Source organism: Dendrobates tinctorius, unplaced genomic scaffold (genome assembly GCF_039654945.1).
Source record: "Dendrobates tinctorius isolate UK_male_01 unplaced genomic scaffold, ASM3965494v1 ptg000129l, whole genome shotgun sequence".
Classification (NCBI taxonomy): domain Eukaryota; kingdom Metazoa; phylum Chordata; class Amphibia; order Anura; family Dendrobatidae; genus Dendrobates; species Dendrobates tinctorius.
The window spans coordinates 50,424,118-50,439,107 of NW_027361797.1; positions in this window are offsets into that span (position 1 = coordinate 50,424,118).

Genomic DNA, 14,990 nt, shown 5'->3' on the forward strand with positions numbered 1-14,990 from the left:
ACCTTGAACTGACATTAGAGGGCAGGGAGGAGTGTGAGCATAGGACTTGACATCAGCTTAGGGCTAAGAAACCGTTGGTCATGGGGGGCGCAGTTATAGGGAACCGGGAAAGCTATAAATTTGACAGGAGGGTTCCAGAAAGTTCCAGTCCACAGGGGGAGCTCAAGTGACAGGAAGACTGCGACAGTTTGTGCACTGTGAGGAAACCAAACCAGGGGAACTGAGGAGAGAGAAAGTCAGGGGGGTGGTCCTGACATAAAGTACCGCAGTATAGACGAGGCTCCGGGTGTAGGACACCGTATTTGGAACAACGTTTGACCAGTAAAATTACTGTTGGTGCACAGGCCTACGGCGGCCACAATGACGGAGCTGTCAGAAGCGTCGCAGAGTGTAAAGGGGGACGGTACATATATATACGTCCCCGGAGAAAGTACGGTGTTAAATGTGTTCTGTAACCGGAGAGCTGTGAAGAGAAGTGCGGTGTGCGGTGAGGCCGTCTGGCGGACGGCGAGAGAGAGAATAAACTTGGACCTGTTGCACCCGAAACTTGCCTCCAGCTTGTGTCTGTACTAGAGTTGAGCGAAACGGGTCGAAAAATTTCAAAAGTCGCCGACTTTTGGCAAAGTCGGGTTTCATGAAACGAAACCCGACCCTGGGATGAGGTCGGCCACGAGGTCGGCGACTTACGCGCCAAAGTCGCGTTTCAAAAGTTTGTTTTGCTCTCTTTTTCAGCCAATCAGGATCCACGGACACTGTGGGCAACGTGATGACATAGGCACGGGTCACCACCATCTTTCAGAAGGGCATGCAAGTGATTGGCTTGCTTTGGTGGGCGTCACAGGGGGTATAAAAGGGCGTGCACGCCGACCGCCATCTTACTTCTGCCGATCTTAGCATAGGGAGAGGTTGCTGCTGATTCTGTAGGGAGAGCGTTAGGCAGGGAAGAAGGAAAAAAAAATGCTTCTGCTGCTAGCGATTTTGCCTGTACAAACACCAGTCACTGTGTGCAGTGCAAGGGGAGGCTATATAGTGGTGTATCAGTGGTGTTGGTTGTTGGGCTGCCTTCTAAGGCTTCCTAACATTCCTGCATTGCTGTTTACCCACTGCTCCGCAAACTGCTTTTTTAAAAGCAATCCCAATTTTTTTTTTTGTCCTGCTGAGGTACTGAGCGTGCATTTTTCACACCATACAGCGGTGTACGCTCCTCACACAGTACCGTGTAACGGCTGATATCATAGCCACAGTGACATCTTACTTCTGCCGATCTTAACATAGGGAGAGGTTGCTGCTGATTCTGTAGGGAGAGCGTTAGGCAGAGAAGAAGGAAAAAAAACTGCTTCTGCTGCTAGCGATTTTGCCTGTACAAACACCAGTCACTGTGTGCAGTGTAAGGGGAGGCTATATAGTGGTGTATCAGTGGTGTTGGTTGTTGGGCTGCCTTCTAAGGCTTCCTGACATTCCTGCATTGCTGTTTACCCACTGCTCCGCAAACTGCTTTTTTAAAAGCAATCCCAATTTTTTTTTTTTTGTCCTGCTGAGGTACTGAGCGTGCATTTTTTCACACCATACAGCGGTGTACGCTCCTCACACAGTACCGTGTAACGGCTGTTATCATAGCCACAGTGAAGCTATCAGTGTGTCACTCTGTGAGAATAAGTCGAGGACATGTTCCGTTCTTACAGACCTGCACTCTAGGGAGATTCCTATTCTGCCCAATTATACATTCACCTTGTAGTTTGTGATACACTAGCCAATTTCTGCCTGTGACAGCGCTCAGATATTCAGTGGGCCTCACACAATCCAAAAGTGTCCAGTGTCCACAAGTGTATGCAGAAATTCAAAATCTCCCTTATCCTCTAGTCACTTTGGTCACAGCTGTGCCATCCAGCCTGTGACAGCGCTCAGATATTCAGTGGGCCTCACACAATCCAAAAGTGTCCATGGTCCACAAGTGTCTGCAGAAATTCAAAATCTCCCTTATCCTCTAGTCACTTTGGTCACAGCTGTGCCATCGAGCCTGTGACAGCGCTCGGATATTCAGTGGGCCTCACACAATCCAAAAGTGTCCAGTGTCCACTAGTGTGTGCAGAAATTCAAAATCTCCCTTATCCTCTAGTCACTTTGGTCACAGCTGTGCCATCGAGCCTGTGACAGCGCTCAGATATTCAGTGGGTCTCACACAATCCAAAAGTGTCCAGTGTCCACAAGTGTCTGCAGAAATTCAAAATCTCCCTTATCCTCTAGTCACTTTGGTCACAGCTGTGCCATTGAGCCTGTGACAGCGCTCAGATATTCAGTGGGCCTCACACAATCCAAAAGTGTCCAGTGTCCACAAGTGTCTGCAGAAATTCAAAATCTCCCTTATCCTCTAGTCACTTTGGTCACAGCTGTGCCATCCAGCCTGTGACAGCGCTCAGATATTCAGTGGGCCTCACACAATCCAAAAGTGTCCAGTGTCCACAAGTGTCTGCAGAAATTCAAAATCTCCCTTATCCTCTAGTCACTTTGGTCACAGCTGTGCCATCGAGCCTGTGACAGCGCTCAGATATTCAGTGGGCCTCACACAATCCAAAAGTGTCCAGTGTCCACTAGTGTGTGCAGAAATTCAAAATCTCCCTTATCCTCTAGTCACTTTGGTCACAGCTGTGCCATCGAGCCTGTGACAGCGCTCAGATATTCAGTGGGCCTCACACAATCCAAAAGTGTCCAGTGTCCACAAGTGTCTGCAGAAATTCAAAATCTCCCTTATCCTCTAGTCACTTTGGTCACAGCTGTGCCATCGAGCCTGTGACAGCGCTCAGATATTCAGTGGGCCTCACACAATCCAAAAGTGTCCAGTGTCCACTAGTGTGTGCAGAAATTCAAAATCTCCCTTATCCTCTAGTCACTTTGGTCACAGCTGTGCCATCGAGCCTGTGATAGCGCTCAGATATTCAGTGGGCCTCACACAATCCAAAAGTGTCCAGTGACCACTAGTGTGTGCAGAAATTCAAAATCTCCCTTATTCTCTAGTCACTTTGGTCACAGCTGTGCCATCGAGCCTGTGACAGCGCTCAGATATTCAGTGGGCCTCACACAATCCAAAAGTGTCCAGTGTCCACAAGTGTCTGCAGAAATTCAAAATCTCCCTTATCCTCTAGTCACTTTGGTCACAGCTGTGCCATCGAGCCTGTGACAGCGCTCAGATATTCAGTGGGCCTCACACAATCCAAAAGTGTCCAGTGTCCACTAGTGTGTGCAGAAATTCAAAATCTCCCTTATCCTCTAGTCACTTTGGTCACAGCTGTGCCATCGAGCCTGTGACAGCGCTCAGATATTCAGTGGGCCTCACACAATCCAAAAGTGTCCAGTGTCCACGAGTGTCTGCAGAAATTCAAAATCTCCCTTATCCTCTAGTCACTTTGGTCACAGCTGTGCCATCGAGCCTGTGACAGCGCTCAGATATTCAGTGGGCCTCACACAATCCAAAAGTGTCCAGTGTCCACTAGTGTGTGCAGAAATTCAAAATCTCCCTTATCCTCTAGTCTCTTTGGTCACAGCTGTGCCATCGAGCCTGTGACAGCGCTCAGATATTCAGTGGGCCTCACACAATCCAAAAGTGTCCAGTGTCCACAAGTGTCTGCAGAAATTCAATATCTCCCTTATCCTCTAGTCACTTTGGTCACAGCTGTGCCATCGAGCCTGTGACAGCGCTCAGATGTTCAGTGGGCCTCACACAATCCAAAAGTGTCCAGTGTCCACAAGTGTCTGCAGAAATTCAAAATCTCCCTTATCCTCTAGTCACTTTGGTCACAGCTGTGCCATCGAGCCTGTGACAGCGCTCAGATATTCAGTGGGCCTCACACAATCCAAAAGTGTCCAGTGTCCACAAGTGTCTGCAGAAATTCAAAATCTCCCCTGTCCTATAGACACCTTGTACCTTGTTTTACATTACTATATAGTTTGTTGGATTTTGTCTACATTTCTACCAAAAATGAGGAAGGCTGGTGGAAGAGGCCGTGGAATTGGGCGGGGGTTGGCAGCTGGTAATGATGGTGTTGGTGGTGGATCTGATGGTAGTGGCAAGAGCAAAATAGGACCGAATGCAGGAGGTGTTGAGCCTGCGTCATCGTCTGGCTCCATAAGGCTTCGAAGGCTTAGTTTTCTAGGAGTTGGCAAACCGCTTTTAAAGCCAGAGCATCAGGAAAAAGTTTTGTCTTACATTGCTGACTCAGCCTCCAGCTCTATCGCCTCCTCTTCTTCAGTTGTAAAAAGTAAAAGCACTGAGTCGTCATTGGAGGCTCATGTTCATGAACCACACCTTTCCTTGTGTCCTTCACCACAGCCAAGATTGAAGGATGACGCAGGCCATACTACTGATTACTCCATGGAGCTGTTTTCACATACCATGCCTGGATTATCAAGTGAAATGGTGAATTACCCAGGCCAAGATGAATCTGACATGGAGTGCACTGATGCACAGCCGCTGATGGATGATTCTGCTGGTACATTCACTCAGAGCACTACATTGTCCTTGCAGTGTACAGAGCCAGATTCTGACCCTGATGAGACTTAGGTGCCCCTTCCCGCACACTATACCACCATACACGGTGACACAGAGGAAGGTGCACATGACATAGAAGAGGAGGTGATGGATGACCCAGTTGTTGACCCAGATTGGCATCCATTGGGGGAAGAGGGTGCTGCTTCCAATAGCTCAGATGAGGAGCATCCACAGCAGACATCGACATCGCAACAGCTGTTATCTGGCAGGCCCGGAGCACTCCAAAGACAGGTTCCAAACATTAAAAGAGTTGCTGGACAGCTTGTCCAGAGGGTCAAAAGATCACAGCGTGCTAGGCCGCAAAATGTCTGCCAAAGTAGGAAGAGTGCAGTGTGGCACTTTTTTGAACAAAATCCTCATGATCAGGCCAAGGTTATCTGTAAGAAGTGCGCAAAGACCTTTAGCCGAGGGAAAAATCTGAAAAATTTGAATACCAGTTGCATGCTTAGACATTTAACCAGCATGCACTTGCAAGCGTGGACACAACACCAAGCCTCAAGTGCCACATGTGCAACTGATCACAACGAAGGTAGTCAGCAACGCTACATTGTTTCCCCCACTGTAAGCCCACCGGTTAGCACAGCACCAAATGTTGAGGTGTCGTTGCAAGGCCACAGCAGTCAGGGAATCCCACTGTTATATCAACGAAAGACTGATTCTAGGCCATCAGAAAGAACACCAACTCCATCACCATCATCAACCCTCTCTCAGTCCGCCCTGTCCACCGCTACTTCCACCATATGCAGCTCTCAAGTCCAGCTCACCCTCCCAGACACTATGAGTAGGTCAAGAAAGTACTCAGTCCCTCATCCGCGTACACTGGGTTTGAACGCCCACATTGCCAAACTAATCTCGTTTGAGATGATGCCCTTTCGGTTGGTGGAAAGCACAGCTTTCCGCGAACTCATGGCCTATGCAGTACCAAGCTATGACCTACCCAGTCACCACTTCTTCTCTCGCAAAGCCATCCCAGCCCTCCACCATCATGTGAAAGACCGCATTGTCCATGCACTCAAGCAGTCAGTGAGCGGAAAGGTGCACCTCACAACTGATGCATGGTCCAGTCGGCATGGCCAGGGCCGTTACGTGTCCATCACTGCGCACTGGGTTAATGTGGTGGATGCAGGGACCACAGGGGACAGCGGTGGTGGGACAGTGCTGCCTAGCCCACGGTATAGGAAACAGTTGGCTGTAGGCGTTCGACCCACCTCCTCCTCCTCCTCCAGAAGTGAAAGCTCGTCCACAGAGCGCAGTCATACGAGCACTCCATCTGCAGCTGCCACTGTTGCACACGATGTGTCCCCCTATCGAGCAGCTAGTGGAAAGCGTCAGCAGGCTGTGTTGCAGATGATGTGTCTGGGCGACAGACACACCGCCGAGGTGCTGGCCGAGTACTTTCAGCGACAAACTGAGTCATGGCTGGGCAGTGTACATCTTGAGGCAGGCAAGGTAGTTAGTGATAACGGCCGTAATTTTGTGGCAGCCATAGCCCTTTCAAAACTCAGCCACATACCTTGCTTGGCTCACACCTTGAACCTGGTGGTGCAGTGCTTCCTCAAAAATAATCCGGAGTTAACAGCCCTGCTCCAGAAGGTGCGAAGACTGTGCGCGCACATCCGCCGGTCGCCTGTACACTCCGTTCGTATGCAGAAGCTGCAGCGATTGCTCCACCTTCCCAACCACTGCCTCATTATCGACATTGCAACAAGGTGGAACTCCACCCTGCACATGGTGGAGCGGCTGTGCGAGCAGAGGCAGGCCATTATGCATTTGTGGGAGGATACACGGCCAGGCACTTTGAGAGCAGACATGGAGTTGACAGGTGTGCAGTGGTCGAAGCTGAAAGACCTCTGTAAAGTCCTTCAGTGTTTTGAGGAATGCACACGGCTGGTAAGCGCAGACGACGCCATCCTAAGCATGAGCATCCCACTTATGCGTCTGCTCATGCAAACTTTGACGCACCTTAAGGAGCAGGCGTCTGCAGCCAATGTTGACGAGGAGGGAATCCTTGATGACATTCAGCCATTGTCTGCTCAGGGACTTCTCCTGAACGAGGTGGAGGAAGAAGAGGAGGAGGAGGATGATGATGGGGATGATTTCTTAGGGGAGGAGGATGCATCTCATGGGGCAAGTGAAAATGTTGGCATGGCAAGGTCTGGTACAGGGTTTGTGCGTGACTGGAGGGATGTGGATTTGCCAGAAAGTGCTCCTCCAACCAGCACTCGCAGTGCATCATTGACACCGGGAACATTGGCCCACATGTCAGATTATGCCTTGCAGATCCAAAAAAAGGGACCCCCGCATTGCCAAAATGATGAACGATGATGACTACTGGTAGGCCAGCATCCTGGATCCACGCTATAAAGGCAAATTACAAAACATCATGCCACAGGAGAACCTTGACCTAATATTGTCTAATCAACAAGCAACTCTGGTAAATCGGTTGCTTGAGGCATTCCCAGCACACAGCAGCGGTGATGGTTCTCACACGAGTCGTACGGGCCGGGGGCAGGTTGGCAGAGGTGTCCGTGGTGCACACAGCAGAAGTGGCGTTGGAGACAGGGGTTTCATGACAATGTTGTGGACTGATTTTTCAAGTACCGCTCACACAACTGGTAATACTGCATCGATGGAAAGTGACAGGAGACAGCAGTTGTCAACTATGGTTACAAACTACTTTTCCTCCCATATCGATGTTCTCCCACACAGGTCATTCCCCTTTGACTATTGGGCCGCTAAACTGGACACCTGGCCTGAATTGGCACAATATGCCTTACAGGAGCTCGCTTGCCCAGCTGCAAGTGTGCTATCGGAAAGAGTCTTCAGTGCAGCTGGATCAATCCTGACAGAAAAAAGGACCCGTCTGTCAACCCAAAATGTGGATGATCTAACCTTCATTAAAATGAACCACGCATGGGTTTCCAAGGATTTTGTCCCACCTTCCCCTGATGACACATAGGGTGACAGAAAAATGGCTTGCTTTGGTCCACCTCTTCCTGAGACTTGACCTATTTCACCTTTTGCATCAGCTGAATGTCCAACATCAACATATGCGACTTTCTAAAACTCCCTAACTGTGCTGCCTCCCCCCCCATGGCCAGGGTCACCACCTAGCGCACGACACCGTGCGAGTGCCGTTGCCCTGTACAGGTGGGTAGGCCGACTCTTGGGCGCGGGCACTGGCACAGGGTCCCTCATAGTGCAATCAAGTGTCTCTGACGGTGGTGGTGCACACCCGCCGTCAGACACACCGCCGTACTATGAGGGGCCCAGTGCCAGTACCGACGCCCACGAGTGGGCCCCCCTTGCTTGGGCAGGGCCCCAGCATTTGCAATCTTTACCTCTCCCTGCTCCTCCGCTGTGTAGTCTGGGCTGTCAAATCCATACTGTGCCTGACACCGTCTGAGCCTGCCTCCTGATGTATAGACATAAATTTTGAATGTGTACGCTATCCATACATGTTATCTGGGGATACGGTACCCTTTCTCACCTTCGTGCAATCACGTGCAATCCATACTGGGCCTAACACCATCTAAGCCTGCCTCCTGATGTATAGACATATATTTTGAATGTGTACGCTATCCATACATGTTATCCGGGGATACGGTACCCTTTCTAACCTTTGTGTAATCACGTGCAAGCCATACTGGGCCTAACACCGTCTAAGCCTGCCTCCTGATGTATAGACATATATTTTGAATGTGTACACTATCCATACATGTTATCCAGGGATACGGAACCCTTTCTCACCTTTGTGCAATCACGTGCAAGTCATACTGGGCCTAACACCGTCTAAGCCTGCCTCCTGATGTATAGACATATATTTTGAATGTGTACGCTATCCATACATGTTATCCGGGGATACGGTACCCTTTCTCACCTTTGTGCAATCACGTGCAAGCCATACTGGGCCTAACACCGTCTAAGCCTGCGTCCTGATGTATAGACATATATTTTGAATGTGTACGCTATCCATACATGTTATCCGGGGATACGGTAACCTTTCTCACCTTTGTGCAATCACGTGCAAGCCATACTGGGCCTAACACCGTCTAAGCCTGCCTCCTGATGTATTGACATATATTTTGAATGTGTACGCTATCCATACATGTTATCCGGGGATACGGTAACCTTTCTCACCTTTGTGCAATCACGTGCAAGCCATACTGGGCCTATACCGTCTGAGCCTGCCTCCTGATGTATAGACATATATTTTGAATGTGTACGCTATCCATACATGTTATCCGGGGATACGGTAACCTTTCTCACCTTTGTGCAATCACATGCAAGCCATACTGGGCCTAACACCATCTAAGCCTGCCTCCTGATGTATAGACATATATTTTGAATGTGTACGCTATCCATACATGTTATCCGGGGATACGGTAACCTTTCTCACCTTTGTGCAATCACGTGCAAGCCATACTGGGCCTATACCGTCTGAGCCTGCCTCCTGATGTATAGACATATATTTTGAATGTGTACGCTATCCATACATGTTATCCGGGGATACGGTAACCTTTCTCACCTTTGTGCAATCACGTGCAAGCCATACTGGGCCTAACACCGTCTAAGCCTGCCTCCTGATGTATAGACATATATTTTGAATGTGTACGCTATCCATACATGTTATCCGGGGATACGGTAACCTTTCTCACCTTTCTGCAATCACGTGCAAGCCATACTGGGCCTATACCGTCTGAGCCTGCCTCCTGATGTATAGACATATATTTTGAATGTGCACGCTATCCATACATGTTATCCGGGGATACGGTAACCTTTCTCACCTTTGTGCAATCACGTGCAAGCCATACTGGGCCTATACCGTCTGAGCCTGCCTCCTGATGTATAGACATATATTTTGAATGTGTACGCTATCCATACATGTTATCCGGGGATACGGTAATCTTTCTCACCTTTGTGCAATCACGTGCAAGCCATACTGGGCCTAACACCGTCTAAGCCTGCCTCCTGATGTATAGACATATATTTTGAATGTGTACGCTATCCATACATGCTATCCGGGGATACGGTAACCTTTCTCACCTTTGTACAATCACGTGCAAGCCATACTGGGCCTAACACCGTCTAAGCCTGCCTCCTGATGTATAGACATATATTTTGAATGTGTACGCTATCCATACATGTTATCCGGGGATACGGTAACCTTTCTCACCTTTGTGCAATCACGTGCAAGCCATACTGGGCCTATACCGTCTGAGCCTGCCTCCTGATGTATAGACATATATTTTGAATGTGTACGCTATCCATACATGTTATCCGGGGATACGGTACCCTTTCTCACCTTTGTGCAATCACGTGCAAGCCATACTGGGCCTATACCGTCTGAGCCTGCCTCCTGATGTATAGACATATATTTTGAATGTGTACGCTATCCATACATGTTATCCGGGGATACGGTAACCTTTCTCACCTTTGTGCAATCACGTGAAAGCCATACTGGGCCTAACACCGTCTAAGCCTGCCTCCTGATGTATAGACATATATTTTGAATGTGTACGCTATCCATACATGTTATCCGGGGATACGGTAACCTTTCTCACCTTTCTGCAATCACGTGCAAGCCATACTGGGCCTATACCGTCTGAGCCTGCCTCCTGATGTATAGACATATATTTTGAATGTGTACGCTATCCATACATGTTATCCGGGGATACGGTACCCTTTCTCACCTTTGTGCAATCACGTGCAAGCCATACTGGGCCTATACCGTCTGAGCCTGCCTCCTGATGTATAGACATATATTTTGAATGTGTACGCTATCCATACATGTTATCCGGGGATACGGTAACCTTTCTCACCTTTGTGCAATCACGTGCAAGCCATACTGGGCCTATACCGTCTGAGCCTGCCTCCTGATGTATAGACATATATTTTGAATGTGTACGCTATCCATACATGTTATCCGGGGATACGGTACCCTTTCTCACCTTTGTGCAATCACGTGTAATCCATACTAGGCCTGAGAACGGCTGGCGAGCTGTTAAGCAAGCTACAGCACCTGTGGTTTGCACACGTAAGTTTTTCATTTTTTCAGGAATGACAGTTAGGCCTAATTCCGGAACTGCGGTTGACCTGCACTTACTGGGAAATCATCGTTTCTCGGGTAATAATTGTAATCACAGATCCCCATCACTAACGTTGTTCAGCGGGTTATCTGCACCTGTAAGTGACAAACGCTGGCCTTTTCAGTGTAGCGCACATGCAACCACGGACATGTAAGGGCATGACCCACCAGTTATTGGCCAATCTCATGTGCCAGAGCCTCACGTGCCCCTCTAGTAAGCCGGACTCAGACCGTGGGGCATGACGGAGTCTCGTTCGTTAACGGAATTAAGCTTGCAATGTGTGCATCTTTTCTGTAGCTTGCATGGTTGAGGTTTCCCAGGTGGAGTCGAATTAAACCGTAGGCTCCACTCCTGGTGGTGCCCTTCTGGACATTCCTTTAAGGTTCAGCTTTGCAACCATACTGCCCACGTAAAACAAACACTTTGCCTTCATGAACGCTGTTTGGAGGGTCATGACTCGTGGGAATAATGCCACCCAATCAATTAACCTGCTAGAGAGATCCTTCGTTGCTCCCAAGCATGACATCACACTCCCTAGGAGGAAGGTAATGCCACTGTGGCGACCGTACTCCTGGGGGCGACACAAGTGCACTGATGCCCAGCCACTGCTCGATGAATCTGCTGGTACATTGACCCAGACCACTACATTCCCCTCGCATGCTACCCGGCCTGAATCTGACCCTGATGAAACTCAGGTTACCCTTCCCATATACAGTTCCATCTTACACGGTGACAAAGAGGAAGCTGCAGATGAAAGTGCAGGTTCGGCCCACCCGCCATCAGACACACCACCGTACTATCAGGGGCCCTGTGCCAGTGCCGTCGCCAACGAGTGGGCCCCCTCTGCTTGCTCAGGATCACAGCACTTGCAAGGTTGAAATACTGTGCAGTGAGATGGAAGATGGGGACGACGAGGAGTCCAGACTAGTACAGGGATTCCCTAGCGAGGAGACTTATTTCATTGTTTTCAATGTTGTGACAGCAATTTTTGGGGAGCACTATACTCTGGAGAATGATAGATGGGGCCCACCATACACTGGAACATTCCAAAGGTGGACATCAGACACTGGAGCAGCATTTACAGGGCCCATTATACACTAGAGCATTAGAAATGGGGCCCATTATGTTTGGAGCATTATTTGGGACCATAAGACAGTGGAGCTTCATCCATGGGGACCAACATATACTGTAGCATTATGTGGAGCTCATCATATACTGTTTCAAACATTATATGGGACCAATGATTCTGTATGGAGAAATAGATGGGCCTTGTCATGAGATGTAAAAAGTGAAGTATTTTTCATTGTACTATACCGCTATTTCTCTGCCATATCGGAGCATGATGAGTTGTGGTATGTGTTAAAGGGGCGCTCTTTCGCCCAGGGCACATGAAAACCTGGAGCCAGCCCTCCCCCCCCACAACTTTAGCTAAATAACCCCCATTTTTCAGTGCGTAACTTGTATTATGAAGTTAATTAAGGTTGACAAGCTTAAGTAAGAAGAATTGATGCTTTTGGCATTCAAATGGGCACTGTAGGTGTGTTTCCTGTCCTCCTCTCACTGCCGACTTTTATTCCCCATTGACTTACATTGGGTTTCGTGTTTCGGGACGACCCCGACTTTTCCCTATAATCGGACGATCTTGCTCGACCCGACTTTTGGCAAAGTCGGGTTTCACGAAACGAAACTCGACCCTAAAAAACCCAAAAGTCGCTCAACTCTAGTCTGTACGTCACTGCGCGGTATCCAGAGGGACCACCCCCCAGCCCGGCCCACGACCCTACACATGGATAAATACACAAAAAAATAGTAAAGAATAATAAAATAATTATAGAACATGAAAAAATAGCTAATGAAAACACTAAATAATACAAAAATAAATATATAAATGAATAAAAAATAAAAGTTATATATCGTATATACTCGTGTATAAGCCGACCCACGTATAAGCTGACCCCCCTAATTTTGCCACAAAAAACTGGGAAAACTTATTGATTTATGTATAAGCCAAGGGTGGTGCTGCACAAGAGTTAATGGTGGCCCAAGAAGATGCTCCATAGATAAATTCCCCTCGTAAAATGCTGCACAAGGGTTAATGCTAGCCCAAGAAGATGCTCCATAGATAAAACCACCACATATGCTGCTGCACAAGGGTTAATGCTGGCCCAAGAAGATGCTCCATAAATACCCCCATATGGTGCTGCACAAGGGTTAATGGTGGCCCAAGAAGATGCTCCATAGATAAAAAAAAAACCTATATTGCTGCACATATGTTAATGGTGGTCCAAGAAGATGCCCCATAGATAAATACCCCCCCATAAAATGCTGCACAAGGCTTAATGCTGGCCCAAGAAGATGCTTCATAGATAAAAAAGCCCATATATTGCTGCACACGGGTTAATGCAGGCAAAAGAAGATGCTACATAAATACCCCCATATGCTGCTGCACAAGGGTTAATGCTAGCCCAAGATGATGCTCCATAGATAAACCCCCCATATGCTGCTGCACAAGGGTTAATGCTGGCCCAAGAAGATGCTCCATAAATACCCCCCATATATTGCTGCCCAAGGGTAAATGCTGGCCCAAGAAGATGCTCCATAGATGAAAAAAAAACCATATATTGCTGCACACGGGTTAATGCTGGCCCAAGAAGATGTTCCATAGATAACCCCCCATATGCTGCTGCACAAGGGTTAATGCTGACCCAAGAAGATGCTCCATAAATACCTCCCATATGCTGCACAAGGGTTAATGCTGGCACAAGAAGATGCTCCATAGATGAAAAAAAAAACATATATTGCTGCACACGGGTTAATGCTGGCCCAAGAAGATGTTCCATAGATAACCCCCCCATATGCTGCTGCACAAGGGTTAATGCTGGCCCAAGAAGATGCTCCATAAATACCTCCCATATGCTGCACAAGGGTTAATGCTGGCACAAGAAGATGCTCCATAAATACCCCCCATATGCTGCTGCACAAGGATTAATGCTGGCCCAAGAAGATGCTCCATAAATACCCCCCATATGCTGCTGCAATTATAAAAAAAAATGACATAGTCACCTCTCGTCACTGGGGGCAAGGTGCTAGTGTCGCCGCTCACTCAGGCCCCCAGCACTGGCGATATTTACCGGTCCCCGATCCACTGTCTCCCGGGTCTCTGCAGCAACGTTCAGCAGAGGGCGTGCACTGACTACGTCATTGCGCCCTCTGCTGAACATCACAGCCAGAGGACTCGGGAGATGGAGCAGTGCACGGCGATGGAACGGGGACAGGTGAATATTGCTCTGCCCCCGTCATACTCACCCCCTCCTGGCTCACGGTCTTCTCTGTAGCCCCTGCTTCTCCCTCGGTCGTCTTCTTCCTGCGTTCAGCAGTCACGTGGTACTGCTCATTAAAACCATGAATATGCGCATATTCATGACTTTAATGAACGGTACCACGTAACCCTGAACACAGGTGCAGGAGACCTATGGAGAAGCAGGGGGGGCAGAAGAGATCTGCCAGGAGGGGGTGAGTATGGTCTCTGACACGCCTGCTCCCCCTCCCCCACCGACCCCTCGTATATGACTCGTGTATAAGTCGAGAGGGGAACTTTCAGCCCCCCAAAATGGGCTGAAAATCTCGGCTTATATGTGAGTATATATGGTAAATAAAAATAATTAAAAAATAATAAAATAAAAAATATTGATTATTGAATAATAAATTAGAAATTAATAAATAAAATTAAATAAATATAAATATATAACAAAAAAAAGTAAAAGGATAAATAATATAACAAGCCATCAATCACCACCACTTTAATGCAAATATATATAGAGATCATAATATAACATTCTCAAATTTATACAATGTAATTTTCTGGATTTTATTTTTGATATTCTATCTCTCAATGTTAAAATTAACCTACCGTTAAAATTATAGACTGTTCATGTCTTTGTTAGTGTGCAAACTTGCAAAATCAGCAAGGATCAAATAATTATTTTCTTCACTGTATTCTATGAGGAAATTCCAAAATCCACCCTAATAGATCGCATCGGTGGCAATAGAATTACATCAGCTACATCAAGCCTACATAGTTGATTATAAGGCGAAATTGCACACTGGAGATATGTGATCTACCCACAAAAAAAAGTGAGCAAAAAGAGTCAAGGTTGTATATCGACTTATTATACTCAGCTCCATTTAGACCCTCTGTCATGACTTCCATCCTCTGGTTTACCATCTTCATACGGAGAATATGAATGATAACACCAAAACTTTTTCTCCACTCATGGTTAGTGGTTGGGTGAAGCCATTTATTGTCAAACTACTGTTTTCTCTTTTTAAATCACAATGACAACCCAAAACATCCAAAT